This window comes from Antechinus flavipes, chromosome 1 (assembly GCF_016432865.1).
Source record: "Antechinus flavipes isolate AdamAnt ecotype Samford, QLD, Australia chromosome 1, AdamAnt_v2, whole genome shotgun sequence".
NCBI lineage: Eukaryota > Metazoa > Chordata > Mammalia > Dasyuromorphia > Dasyuridae > Antechinus > Antechinus flavipes.
In genome coordinates this window covers 109738960-109752705 of record NC_067398.1, presented here as the reverse complement: position 1 = coordinate 109752705, position 13746 = coordinate 109738960, and the positions used below count along the sequence as shown (strand labels likewise).

General features: G+C 33.1%; 1 long non-coding RNA gene across 1 annotated transcript; it reads right to left on the bottom strand.

Annotated features, from left to right (window-relative positions):
- Window positions 1-10292: 10292 nt before the first annotated feature.
- LOC127555424 (uncharacterized) lies at window positions 10293-13687 on the bottom strand. Its single transcript, XR_007952212.1, has 2 exons — window positions 12004-13687; window positions 10293-11902 (listed from the first exon to the last, which is right to left on the bottom strand). It is a non-coding gene; the product is annotated as an uncharacterized LOC127555424 (long non-coding RNA).
- Between the last annotated feature and the right edge of the window lie 59 nt (window positions 13688-13746).

Genomic DNA, 13746 nt, shown 5'->3' with positions numbered 1-13746 from the left:
AGACCTCTCTATCTGTCCCCTGAGTTACCTTCAGCTGGAAAAATTCTACACTGTAACTTTTCCTTGGCTTTCCTAATCAGAATTTAATTTGGTGTTATTTTCTAGATCTTTCTCAATAAGTAAGGCAGGTGAACTAAGGATTCCTTATACCCTGCCATTTTGACTCTGTATTGTAGAAAGCTACAGTCAGTGGGGAAACTCTGAATAAGGTAGAAGACCCTTCACTCCAGAGGGAAGCTGCTAACAATGTCTGATTCGGCTCCCCATCTCCCCTAAGGGCTCTCGGCCTTTCTGAGAAGTCAGGGGGTGGTTACAAACTGTGTTGAGATTGAAGCAGAGTGATATCAGGTTGAAGAGTGATACCAGTGGCAAATTACGTACAATAGCAAGTTACTTATGTGATCTCATGTGAGCAGTATTGTTTTTTGTTACATAAAAAGGGGGAAAGTTATTGAAATAAACGGACTCCATTTCCCCAACATCCTCAGGAGTCCCACCTCATCACTTCTCCACTAGGAAGGTATATTTTAATTACCCCGTTGTGGGGGCTCTAGAAAGCAACAGTAAGTTTTGTCAGCCCAACTTGGAGGCTCTAGAAAGCAGGACACAACACTATACCACTAGACTTAGAATCAGAAGACAATATCATTTGAATCTTCAAATTTACTGGCTATAAAGAAAGTATTAAGATAAAACTCTCTCAGCCTTTATTTTCTCATCTGTAAAATGAGGATGCCTTTAATTAATTTAAATTTAAATAAATTTAAAATGCCTTTAATTCCTCTCTCAAAAGATGGTTGTAAGGATCAAATGAATTAATATATACATACTGCTTTGTAATAATACCTAATAACAGTTAACATTTATACAGCATCTACTATTTCCAGATGCTTTGCTTAGCACTTTACCAATATTGTGTCATTTTATCCTCATAATAAGCACAGGAGATGGTTGCTAATACTATCTTCATTTTACAGATGAGAAAATTGAGGCAAGTAAGATTAAATGCCTTAATGAGAGGATCCAATTCAGTTCCAATTGATCAGTGATGAACAGAACCAGCTACACCCAGAGAAAGAACACTGGGAAATGAATGTGGACTGGTTGCATTTTTATTTTTCTTCCCAGGTTATTTTTACCTTTCTAAATCTGATTTTTCTTGTGAAACAAGAGAACTATATAAATATGTACACATATATTTTATTTAAGATATACTTTAACATGTTTAATACATATGAGATTGCTTGCCATCTAAGGGAGAGGATAGAGGTAAGGAGGGGGAAAGTTGGAACAGAAGTGATTGCAAGGGTCAATGTTGAAAAATTACCCATGCATATATTCTGTCAATAAAAAACTATAATAATAAAAAAAAATATTAAATACCTTGCCTAAGGTCACAGAACTAGTGTTTGAGGCTAGACTCGAACTAAGATCTTCCCGACTCCAGGCCCAGCCCTCTATCTACCATACCACTTATTTGCTATTATTATAGTATTATTGTGATGTATATAGTATTATATTATTTGTCTATTTAAAGAGACATAAGACAAGGGCAGCCCAGCATAAACCAATCTTAGAATCAGGAACCTCGAAGTCCCTCTTATTTTTCTTTGTATTCTCCAGAGTATCTGATTCAGGAACTTGTATCTACTAGATATTCAATAAATATTTGCTGATTGGAAATTGTTTCACAGGGGAGATCCATATAACTCTTTGGAAATAAAATTAATCCTGACCCCAAATTAATCTAGAATTTACCTTCTAGGCTGATTAATAATGAAATTTTAAACAAACACACAAGGCCAGCTTTCTATGTTCATTTGAAATGCTCCCCTGATCCTGAGCAACAACAATCTGTGGCTTCTCTGTTCTAAGCACCACATGATATGGCATCATATTGGATCCTTCTAGGTCCACTGGAATGAAACTTTAAGCTACATATCTAATCTTGGAAAAATTTTTCTCTTAGTCTCTACATTAAAGGTTTTCTGATTTATTCTTTCAATAATCACTTGCCTCAGATACTGTCCTCAAATTTCAAACTCTTTCAGACCTTTCTTTTGATAAACCATAGGAATCTGGGATCCAGATGGGCATTACAAAAGATTTTAGACTAAATAGGCCTCAGAGATCATTTGATGCAATGTGTTCATTTTACAGAAAAGAAAACTAAGTCACAAGAAGATGAACTTTCCACAAGTAAAAAAATTAATAATGACAATTAGGAGCAGAGCTAGAATTCAAGTTCTGATTTGCTTAAGCTAAAGTTCTTTCCATTACACCATATTACTTAGTCAACCTTCCAGCAACTGATACAGATAAATCTATTTATGTGTCTGTGTATGTCTGATACCCTTTTGATAATTATCTGTGTCCCTATTTTGAATGAAAATATGGACTATTCCCTTCTAGGAACATTTTTGATCCTTGCAACAAATGCTTAGTTCCCTTATTTTCTAACCAAAATTATTACAGCTTAGCAAAAAGTGTTCTGCTTTTTATTCTTAGCTACAATAGGGAAATATGTTGTTCTCTCACAAATAGATATTCTGAAGGAGAACTATCCCTCAGAATCATCATAATGTGGTCATATAACTAGATTTGGATTTTACAAATAATAGGTCATTTCTATGATTTTAAAATTCTATTATTCCATGATTTTTTACTTTGTGTGTGTGTGTGTGGGGGGGGGGGACAGGTTATCCAAAGCAAGACCAACAAAGTCAGTTCAAAATTACTCCTGGTTAAACTTCCAAATATAACCTGGGAAAAATCATGTTTTAAAGACAATGGGTACTGGATTTCTAGCTTATCATCCATTCATCTTTGGCCTCTTTATAATGAAAGATGTCAAAATATTACCAGTCAAACTTCTTCAGGATGAAAATCTTAGTCCCAATCAAAGGCCACTTACTTTGAGTTGATGATTCAGTGGGTGGCAGTTTGGTATAAATAGACAGAACACTGGATTTGGATTCAGGAGATTGGAGTTCAGATCCTGTTCTTGAATTTTCTAACTATGTGGCCACATATCCTGGATTTTCCTGTTGCATGATTGGCATGAATAAAGTACTTTGTAAACTTTGAAGTACTGTCTAAATATGAAAGATGTATTTATTTGAGAGGCAGCATGCATGGTATAGTACATAGAAAACTAACCTAAGTTTAGGCCTTGCCTCTGACATGCATTGGTCAAGTGCCCCTGGGAAAGTCATTTGACTTCTAAGTTCTCTGGGCATCTCTTTAATATTAAAAGTTGTAAAGCAAGTACCAACCTGTACTTCCTTCCTTCCCAAGAATTTCCTATACTGAAGTATTCTGATTGGTTTTCTGGAGGTCTTGGAGCAGCCTTTGTTTCAGTAGATCAATCACTTCAAGAATAGCTAGGTGTTAAGTCCAAATTCTTTATTATCTCCTTCATAATCTAATTTCCTTGCATGGGACTCGGGATAGCTTTCTTGAAGGTCTTCCAGAGTCTTGGTCTCAGTGGAGAAGTAAAGGACAGGCCTGCCACTATGGTGGCGTGAGATGGAATGAATGAATCTGGCCGAGTTTGTCCTAGCTTATATGCTCTATTATAATTAGGTTATTTACAGTATACTGAGTATAAACCAATCATTATATCATTAGAAACCATTATTTGTTGTAAGATTAAATCAATCATACTGAACTAGAGAACTATTAATCACCAGGCTAAACTAGAAAACCATTGTATTATCAATTCCACTGAGTTAGCACCTTGTAAGAATCCTTGTTTCAAGTAAAGAGTTCTGGCCCATAACACTATACAAAACTAGTAAAAATGAAACAAAACAAAACAAAAAACCCACCATTACTCAACAACTGTGTAATAAGTGCCTGTTTATTTGGCTTTATGGGAGATATATAATAATTAAGGTATAGGTCCTAATTCATAGAACCAGGAGAAGAAAGGGGTACAATATATGAGCATCTGTACTATACAATAGTGACCCTAAAGAATAGAATGGAAAAGAGGTACAGTGTACTATACAAAATTGAAAGAAGGGAAGATCATAACCTATAAAAGGGATCAATAAAGGCTTCATGGAGGAGTTGGCCTTTGAAGTGGGCCTGAAAATATGAACTAAACTTCAAAATGCAATGAGAAAAATGATAGTTAATAACCAATAATTTAGGGAAATAAAGTTTTCCCCTTTTTCTTAAAGTCTTGATTTAAAAATTCAGTCTGTTGGAGCAACTAGGTGGCACAGTGGATAGAGCATGAGCCCTGAAGTCAGGAGGATCTGAGTTTAAATTTGACCTCAGACACTTAACACTTCCTAGCTGTGTGACCTTGGGCAAGTCACTTAACAGCAATTGTCTCAGCCAAAAAAAAAAAAGAAAAGAAAAGAAAAGAAAAGAAAGAAAGAAAAATTCAGTCTGTTGAAAGATATTACTGATAATGAGATTAGATTCAGATCCCACATATGTGGAAAAGCCCACATATGTTCTACTCAGATTTTGGTAGGAATAAATTACCCAAGGCTACAAGGTAACTTAGAAGTAAATGACATAATCAAAGTTTATAAATTCAGTCCCTCATTGTAATATTCATTTTTTTTGTTGTTTTTTGTTGATTTGGATTTTTTTTTGTGCAATAAGAAGATATTTTATATTTATATATTAAATGTGATTTATTTTTTGAGATGGCTAAGAAACTTAGCTATTTACTCATTTTTCAATTCGTTGGTACTGCAAAAGAAGGTGCTACAAACATTTTTGCACATGTGGGTCCTTTTCCCTTTTTTATGATTTCCTTGGCATATAGACTCAGTAGTGGAACTATGCTAGATCAAAAGCTATACACAGTTTTATAGCCTTTTCGGCATAATTCCAGATTATTCTCCAGAAGGATTGGATCATTTCACAATACCACCAACAATGCTTTAGTGTCCCAATTTTCTCACATCCCCTCCAACATTTATCATTATCTTTTCCTATTATCTTAGCCAATCTGAGAGGTATGAGACACCTCAGAATTGTTTTAATTTGCATTTCTTTAATCAATAAGAATGTAGAGCATTTTTTCATATGACTAGAAATGCCTTTAATTTTGTCATATGAAAATTGTCTGTTCATATCTTTTGACCATTTATCAATTGAGGAATGATTTGTATTCTTTAGATTTAACACAATTCTTTATATATTTTAGAAATGAGACCTTTCTTCCTAGCTGTGTGACCCTGGGTAAGTTACTTAACTCCAATTGCCTCAGCAAGAAAAAAAATGAGACCTTTATCAGAAACACTGGTTATAAAGATGTTTTTCCCAGCTTTGTACTTCCCTTTTAATCTTGTTTCTCTTGGCTTTGTTTATGCAAAACCTTTTTTAATTTAATGTAATCAAAGTTGTCCATTTTGCCTTCCATGTTCCTTTTTTTTTGCCTTCTATTTCTCCTTTGGTCATAAATTCCTCCCTTCCCCAAAGATCTGAAAGGTAAATTATCCCTCGCTCTCCTAAATTTTTTATGATATTATCCTTTATGCCCAAATCATGTACCTATTTTGACCTAATTTTGGCATGGGGGATTCCATTGCCAGTTTCTGACACGTTATTTTCCAGTTTTCCCAGCAATTTTTATCAAATAGTGAGTTCTTATTCTAGAAGCTGGAGTTTGAGGGTTTATCAAATACTAGATTACTATAGGTCTTGATAATTGTGTCATGTATATCTAATCTATTCCACTGATCCACCATTCTATTTCTTAGCCAGTACTAAATGATTTTGATAACCGCTGCTTTATAATATAATTTTAGGTTTGGTACTGCTAAGTACCATCCTTTGTATTTTGTGTTTCATTAATTCCTTTTATAGTCTTGACCTTTTGTTCTTCCAGATAAATTTTATCTTTTCTAGTTCTATAAAATAATTTTTTTGTAGTTTGATTGGTATGGCACTGAACAAGTAGAGCAATTTAGGAAGAATGGTCATTTTTATTATTTTAGCTTAACCTCTTCAATTGGAGATAAAAATTGATATTTTCCCACTTGTTTAGAACTGATTTTGAGTGAAAAATGTTTTGTAATTGTGTTCTATAGTTCTTGTGTTTGTCTTGGCAAGTAAACCCCTCCCCAAATATTTTATTTTGTTTATAATTATTTTAAGTGGAATTTTTCTTTCTATCTCTTGCTGATGGGCTTGAAAATTTAGATTTAGAAATTGCATTTAGAAATGCTGATCATTTGTATGTATTCATTTTATATCCTGCAACTTTGCTAAAGCTATGGATTGTTTCAAGTAGGCTTTTGGATTATTTTCTAAAATTCTCTAAGTATATCATCATATCATCTACAATAGTTTCACTTCCTCATTGCCTATTATAATTCCTTTAATTTCTTTTTCTTTTCTTACTGTTAAAGCCAACATTTCTATTATAATGTTGAACAGTAGTGGTGATAAAGGGCATCCTTGCTTTACTTCTGATTTTATTGGGAAGATGTCCAGCTTCTCTTCATGGCTTGCTGTTGGTTTTAGATAGATACTACTTATTATTAAGGAAAGCTCCTTTTATTCCTATGTTTTCTCTTGTTAATAGGAATGGTTGCTGTATTTTGTCAAAAGCCTTTTCTGTATCTATTGAAATTATCAAATGATTTCTGTTGGTTTTGTTATTGATATGGTTGATTATAATAATAATTTTCCTGATATTGAACCAGCCCTGCATACATGGTATAAATCCCTCTTGTGAATGGTATATTATCCTGCTGATAAATTTCTATAATCTCTTTGCTAATATTTTATTTAAAATTTTTGCATCAATATTCATTAGGGAGATTGGTCTGTAATTTTCTTTCTCTGTTTTGGCTCTTCTTGGTTTAAGTATTAGTACCATATTTATGTCATAGAAGGAATTTGGCAGGACTCCTTCTTTTAACTATTTTTCCAAATAGTTTACATAGCATTGAAATTAATTTGCTTTTTAAATGTTTGGTAGAATTCACTTGAGAATCCATCTAGCCCTTGAAATTTTTTCTTAGGCAGTATTCATTAATGACTTGTTCAATTTCTCTTTCTAAAATGGGACTAGTTAAGTAATTTATTTCCTCATCTGTTAATCTGGGCCACTTATGTTTTTGTAAACATTCATCTATTTCAATTAGATTGTCACCTTTGCTGCCATACAGTTGGGCAAAATAGCTCCTAATTATTGCTTTAATTTCTTTTTCATTGGTGGTAAGTTTTCACTCTTTTTATTTTTGATGCTGGTGATTTGATTTTTTACTTTCTTTTTTCTAATCAAATTAATCAAAAGTTTATCTATTTTGTTGGGTTTTTTTTCCCATAAAACCAATTCTTAGTTTTATTTATTAGTTCAATAATTTTCTTAAGTTTCAATTTTATTAATCTCTCCTTTGACTTTCAGAATTTCTCATTTGTTATTTAATTGGGGATATAAGTTTGTTCTTTTTCAAGATATTTTAGTTGTATGCCCAGTTCATTGATCTTCTCTTTCTTTATTTTATTCATGTAGCTATTTAGAGATATAAAATTTCCCTACAACTGCTTTGGCTGTATTCCATAGGTTTTGGTATATTGCCTTATTACCATCATTCTCTTGGATGAAATTATGGATTGTTTCTGTGATTTGTTGCTTGACCCACTCATTTTTTAGAATTAGATTATTTAATTTCCAATTGGTTTTTAGTCTATCTTTTCCTATTACTTTACTGATGTAACTTTGATTGGATTGTGGTCTGAAAAGCAAGCATTTACTATTTCTGCCTTTCTACATTTGATTGTGAAGTTTTTATGCCCTAATACATGGTCAATTTTTGTGTATGTGCCATGAACTGCTGAGAAAAAGGTGTATTCCTTCTTGTCCCTATTCCATTTTCTCCAGAGGTCTATCATATCTAGGTTTTCTAGGATTCCATTAACCTCTCTAGTTTCTTTCTTATTTGGGGGTTAGATTATCTGAGAGGGGAAGGTTGAGGTTCCTCACTAGGATAACTTTGTTGTCTTTTTTCCCCTGAAAATGGCTTCTCTAAGGATCTGGATGCTCTGCCTCTTGGTGCATATACATTTAATATCATTACTACTTCATTGTTTATAGTACCCTTTATCAAGATGTATTTTCCTTCCTTATCTCTCTTAATAAAATCTATTTTTAGTTTTGCTTTATCTGAAATCAGAATTGCTACTCCTGCTTTTTTTTTTTTTTACTTCAGCTGAAACATAACAAATTCTATTCCAGCCTTTTACTTTTACACTGTATTTCTCTGTGTCAAATGTGTTTCTTGTAAACAACATATTGTAGGATTTTGTTTTTAATCCACTCTGCTATACTTCTGTTTTATGGGAGAGTTCATTCCATTCACATTCATGTTATGATGATCAACTCTATATTTCCCTCCATTCTATTTTCTCTCCTGTATTCTCTCTTTCCATCCTGTCCTTAGTGATTTTTTTTTTATTTTTTACCCATCCATCCACTATGTTATCTTCTATCACCCCTTTCCCACTCCTCTTACAGTTTCCCCTTATGTTTCTGCCCTCCCTTTTCTTTCTTTTTTAGCTTTCTCCTACTTTATAGGGTTAGATAAATAACTGAATAAGTTATTCCTTCTTAGAGCCAAAACTAATGAGATCAAGCTTCAGACAATGCTCATCCCCTTCCCTTCTTTCTCTTGATTGCAATAGGTCTTTTGTGCCTCTTCATGTGAAAATTTGTCCCATTATACTTCCTCTTTCCTCTTTTTCCAGTACAGTCCTTTTTGAGTTTTGAGCAGAAGAGTAGGTTAACTATTCTTCAAAAAATTTGTGATTTTTCCTGGATACTTTCTTAAGAGTACTGTTATGCCTTAATAAACAGCTTAATGAAATACTATAATCTGAGAATTTCATTATCTGATGGATAGTTTTGTTTTGATGAGCTTCTCCAAATTTGGCTAGGCAGGTCCTTGGATGAGCCCATCACTGAAGTCATATTCAAAATTACTTAAGCTCAAATTCTATTGGCATAGGCTAACAGTTCAAGGTAATTTCCATTCAGTGATGGGACTTCAGAAGAAGACTTGTGGAAGAGATCTGTATATTCTTAAATATTAATTTGGAAGCAGAGTGGAATCTGAACTGAAGGGCATGGAAACTAAAGACAAGAAAATACAATAAATATTGTTCTGTAAGGAATGACCAGCGGGATGAATACAGAGAGGACTGGCGAGACTTACATGAACTGATGCTAAGTGAAATGAGCAGAACCAGGAGATCATTATATACCTCAACAATGATACTGTTTGAGGATGGATTCTGATGGAAGTGGATCTCTTCGATAAAAAGAGCTAATTCAGTTTTAATTGATCAAATATGGACAGAAGCAGCTACACCCAAAGAAAGAACACTGGGAAATGCATATAAACTGCTTGAATTTTTGTTTTTCTTCCCGGGTTATTTATACCTTCTGAAATCAATTCTCTCTGTGCAACAAGAAAACTGTTCGGTTCTGCACACATATATTGTATCTAGGATATACTGTAACCTATTCAACATGTAAAGGACTGCTTGCCATCTGGGGGAGGGGGTGGAGGGAGGGAGGGGAAAAATCGGAACAGAAGTGAATGCAAGGGATAATGCTGTAAAAAAGTACCCTGGCATAGATTCTATCAATAAAAAGTTATTTAGAAAAAAAAAGAAAAAAAAAAAAAGAAAATACAATAAAATTCTGGTGTAAATTAAAGAAAGAAAAAACTTTATAGTAGGGTTCTCTACCAGAATGTAATCTGGAGTAGAATTTCTTTTTTGATGATCACCATTAGTACAAAACTGGGCCAACACCACCAATTTCTTTCCCACTGTAGAGTCAAAAAGAGTATTACAATAGCTAATTTGATGTTGGCTTTAAATAGTCTTAGATATCCTCACAAAGGTATCTTACTTTAAACAACACTAACAGATGAGAATCCACATTAATAGAAAAAAATAAACTGAGAGTTATTATTCATTTAACAAAAGGGTAACTTGTTATACAAAAGATTTTTTTGATTTTTTTTTGGGGGGGGATAATAAGTTCTATCATTCATCATTCCCTACTATTTGGAAAGGTTGAAGATAGTGAATCACTTGACTTCAAAAGTTCTGAGATGAAGTAGGGATAAAATCAATCAGGTTCTTTACTAAGTCTAGTTCCAAGGGATATTAAGGTGCCAAATAAGAGACAAACTGACTCAGGTGAAAAGTAGACCAGTAGTGACATTGACCCATAGGTGACCACTGAAATTTCATCCATGGTGAGTTAAAGAGATGCAGTCTTCAAAAAACAAAACAATTGTGCATTTATAACATAAAACCATAGTTCAATTTATTAGAATTTCATGATCATAGACTGTTTGGGGCAATAGCTCAATCACTGAGAAAGGAAGTGGGGAAAGTGCTGGACTGGTAGCTAGATCTGAATTTTTTAAAGGCTTTTTTATTAACTAGTTATGTTATGTTAGGTAAGTCATTTTCCTTTCCTATACTTACGTCTTCATATACCAAAAAGGAATTGATTGGATTAATTTCTAAGGTCTCTTCTAGTTTCAGAGATCTAGAAGTTACCTGATTAATTGTGAGCTACTGCTTAAAGAGACTACAGCATCACTTACAAAGACTAATTTTTATTTAAAGTTATCAGAGCAAACTTCCTCCTAAATTGTTTCTTTTTGTTTTAAATTATTCTCTTTTCTTTTCCTAAGACAAACTGTGGTAAATTCTCAGCTAAAAGAGATAGTATTGATTTTGGAATTTGTTTCAACTATTTCATCATTTAATGAAGAGTATGAAGTAGATGATCTCCATGGTCCCTTCATATTTCACCATAGTATGACATATAAGTAATCTTATAAGTAATCCTTCTTAATCATTGATGAATTTAGTATAAGAACAATTATATATACAGTGAGTCTAATTCATCCCCTCCAAAGAGCAAACAGATGATTTGAGGATAATTAAGTAGCCCAGAGGAAAGAACTCCACCCCACTGAGAATTAGGTCACAGTTTAAGTCATGGACAAAGAGAATAAACAGGATGCCCAGTGGAGTCAAGCCTAGGTTCAAAGGGTAAACAAATCTAAGATCTGGAAAAAAGATAGGAAAAGAAGTTTGTAGTCTTGGTCCTGATCTAGAGATGTTTGCAGTTAGCTAGGGAGAACATCTTGAAAAGAAAAGTAGCAGGCATCAGCAAGATGCCTATTTGTCTCATAAACTTCTCTGTTCATTTAAAAAATATATTATTTATGAAAATAATTTTAACATTCTTTTTTTCTTTTTAAGTTTTAAGTTTCAAATTCTTTCCCTCCCTTCTTCTCTTCTCCCCTCCTTGAAATGTTAAGCAATCTGATATTGGTTATACATGTTTTTATCCATTTTTTTAAAAAATCGCATTGCTATGACATATCTCACATATATAGAACTGCTTGCCATCTAGGGGATGGGGTGAAGGGAGGGAGGGGAAAAATCGGAACAGAAGCTAGTGCAAGGGATAATGTTATAAAAAAATTATCCTGGCATGGATTCTGTCAATATAAAGTTATTATAAAATAAAATAAAATATTAATTTAAAAAAATCGCATTGCTATGCTAGTTATCTATTCTCTGATTTGCTACAACATTATTATTGGTTTTAGAACACAACATAAATACTCCCAAAATATTATTTATTTTGTATGAGATGTAAGGCATATAGGATTTCAAATATTTTGAGTTGAAAAATGTGTTTTTGTTTTAGAGAAGGCCAGCTATTCCTTTACAGCATTATCCCAGAGGGTGAAAAGATTTTTTAGTAACACAGGAAAAGCTGAGCAGGATCCACCCACTATTTATATACTATATGGCTGGTTTTTAATGATCCCTTGAGATTTTCCAAAAGTTTTCGTTCTTACCAAGAGTCCCCCTTTGGATAATTCTGAAAAAGAAAGAGAAAATGTTAAAATATATATATATATATTCCTGGGAGCATACGAACCATATAATTTCGCTAGATTAAGGAATTCCAAAAATACTTACTGATGTGAAGGAAGTTCGAGTTCTAGCATTTTCTTGTGGAGGCCTGCAAGTCCCCTTTCTCTTCTAACTTTTTCTTTAAACCCAAAAGATAAAGTGAAAGGTTGAATGGGGAGATTAGGAATAAAAATTACATATATATTCATAAAATTCTTTCTGCCTTTTATCAAATTGCTAGAACAGAAAGTATATTGGATCTGGAGAGGGAGGGGGACAAACTGGGTTTAAATTTCGGTTTTGGTACTTATTACCTGTGTGACTGACCAAGTGATCTCTCTTCTTTGAACTTTAGTTTTCTGTATATGCCTCTCCACTTTCTACATATTTTCATTCCATCTTCTAGGCTTTTAAAACTATAAATAAATTAGCTATAGAACAAAAGGTTTAACACAAAAAAGAAAGAAACCTACAGCCTTTAGTAACCATCCATCTGTCCTTTTTGTATATATGTCTATATAAAGAGCAGGTATTCCTTTTGATAAGACAATGAACAAAGACTTAGAAGCAAGCAAAACATTTGCCTTTCCCCCCACTAGGATGTCCGGATATTTTTTCTTTATAATTACAGTAGTGGTTATAATGCAGTTAAACAAAATTCAGGAAAATTGTTTCACTGTTTAAAGTGGGTCTTATGTAATGAAGAGCTGTGGTATGTAAATCAACATTTTATTCATGACCTAAATAACAGCATGCTTGTTTACCTAGATGGGTTATATGTCTGAGTTTTAAATGACCCCTTGGGATTTTCTAAAGGTCTAATCCTTATCAAGAGTCCCCTTTAGATAATTCTGAGAGAAAAAAGTTAAAAACAAGAAAATATTCTTGAGAGCATATGAATTATGTAATTTCACTAGATTAAGGAATTCCAAAAATATTTATTAATCTCAAGATAGCTCTAGTTATAGCATCTTCGGTGAAGATCTGCAAACCCCTTTCTCTAGGGTCCAGGAAGATTGAAGATAACAACAGAGAATAAATAATGATCCAGGTTTTAGTCTCTTTAATTAAGATTTGCTTTTTATCATTAAAAAACAATTATAGTCAACATGAAGAAATACCAACATGTCTTTTGTGTGCTTCAGAAAATATGAATCATGTAAAAATTGCAAGTTCTTTTGGATATGTATTCTACTGGTCCAAACTTTTTTTTCCCCTTCATTAAAGTTTTTTCTTTTTCAAAACATGCATGGACAATTCATTAACATTAGTCCTTGCAAAACCTTGTGTTCCAATTCCACTCCCCTTCCTCCATGCACTCCCCTAGATGGTAAGTAGTCCAATATATATTAAATATGGGAGAAATATCAAACAGGTTTTTCTGCTCATTAGATTTGCACAAAGCTTGAGTTTGGTCTATAATCAGTTTTATTTTTTCAGTGTATACTTTTTTCCCTTTTAAAGGGAGCTTACTTTAGAGATGTAATCTGTATGTTTAATGTAGTTTTGAACATGTCATGTAATCTGAATGTCTATGAACATGTCATTCCTCTGATCAATAAATTTTAGTAGCTCCCTATTGATTCTAGGATAAATTATAAACCCCTCAGCTTAGTATTTATAGTCTTTCACAATCTAGTATTTTAACTTTCTGATTTACTTTCACATATTCCATTTCATTCATTCTAAGTTCTATGTGTTTTAAATACACTTGATGCTGAAAATCAGATATCAAGGAAAATTTATTAAAGAACAATTTTAAGGAATCGTCTTCAGGTCAGAAGTGGGCTCCTTCTGAGGAAGAGGGAG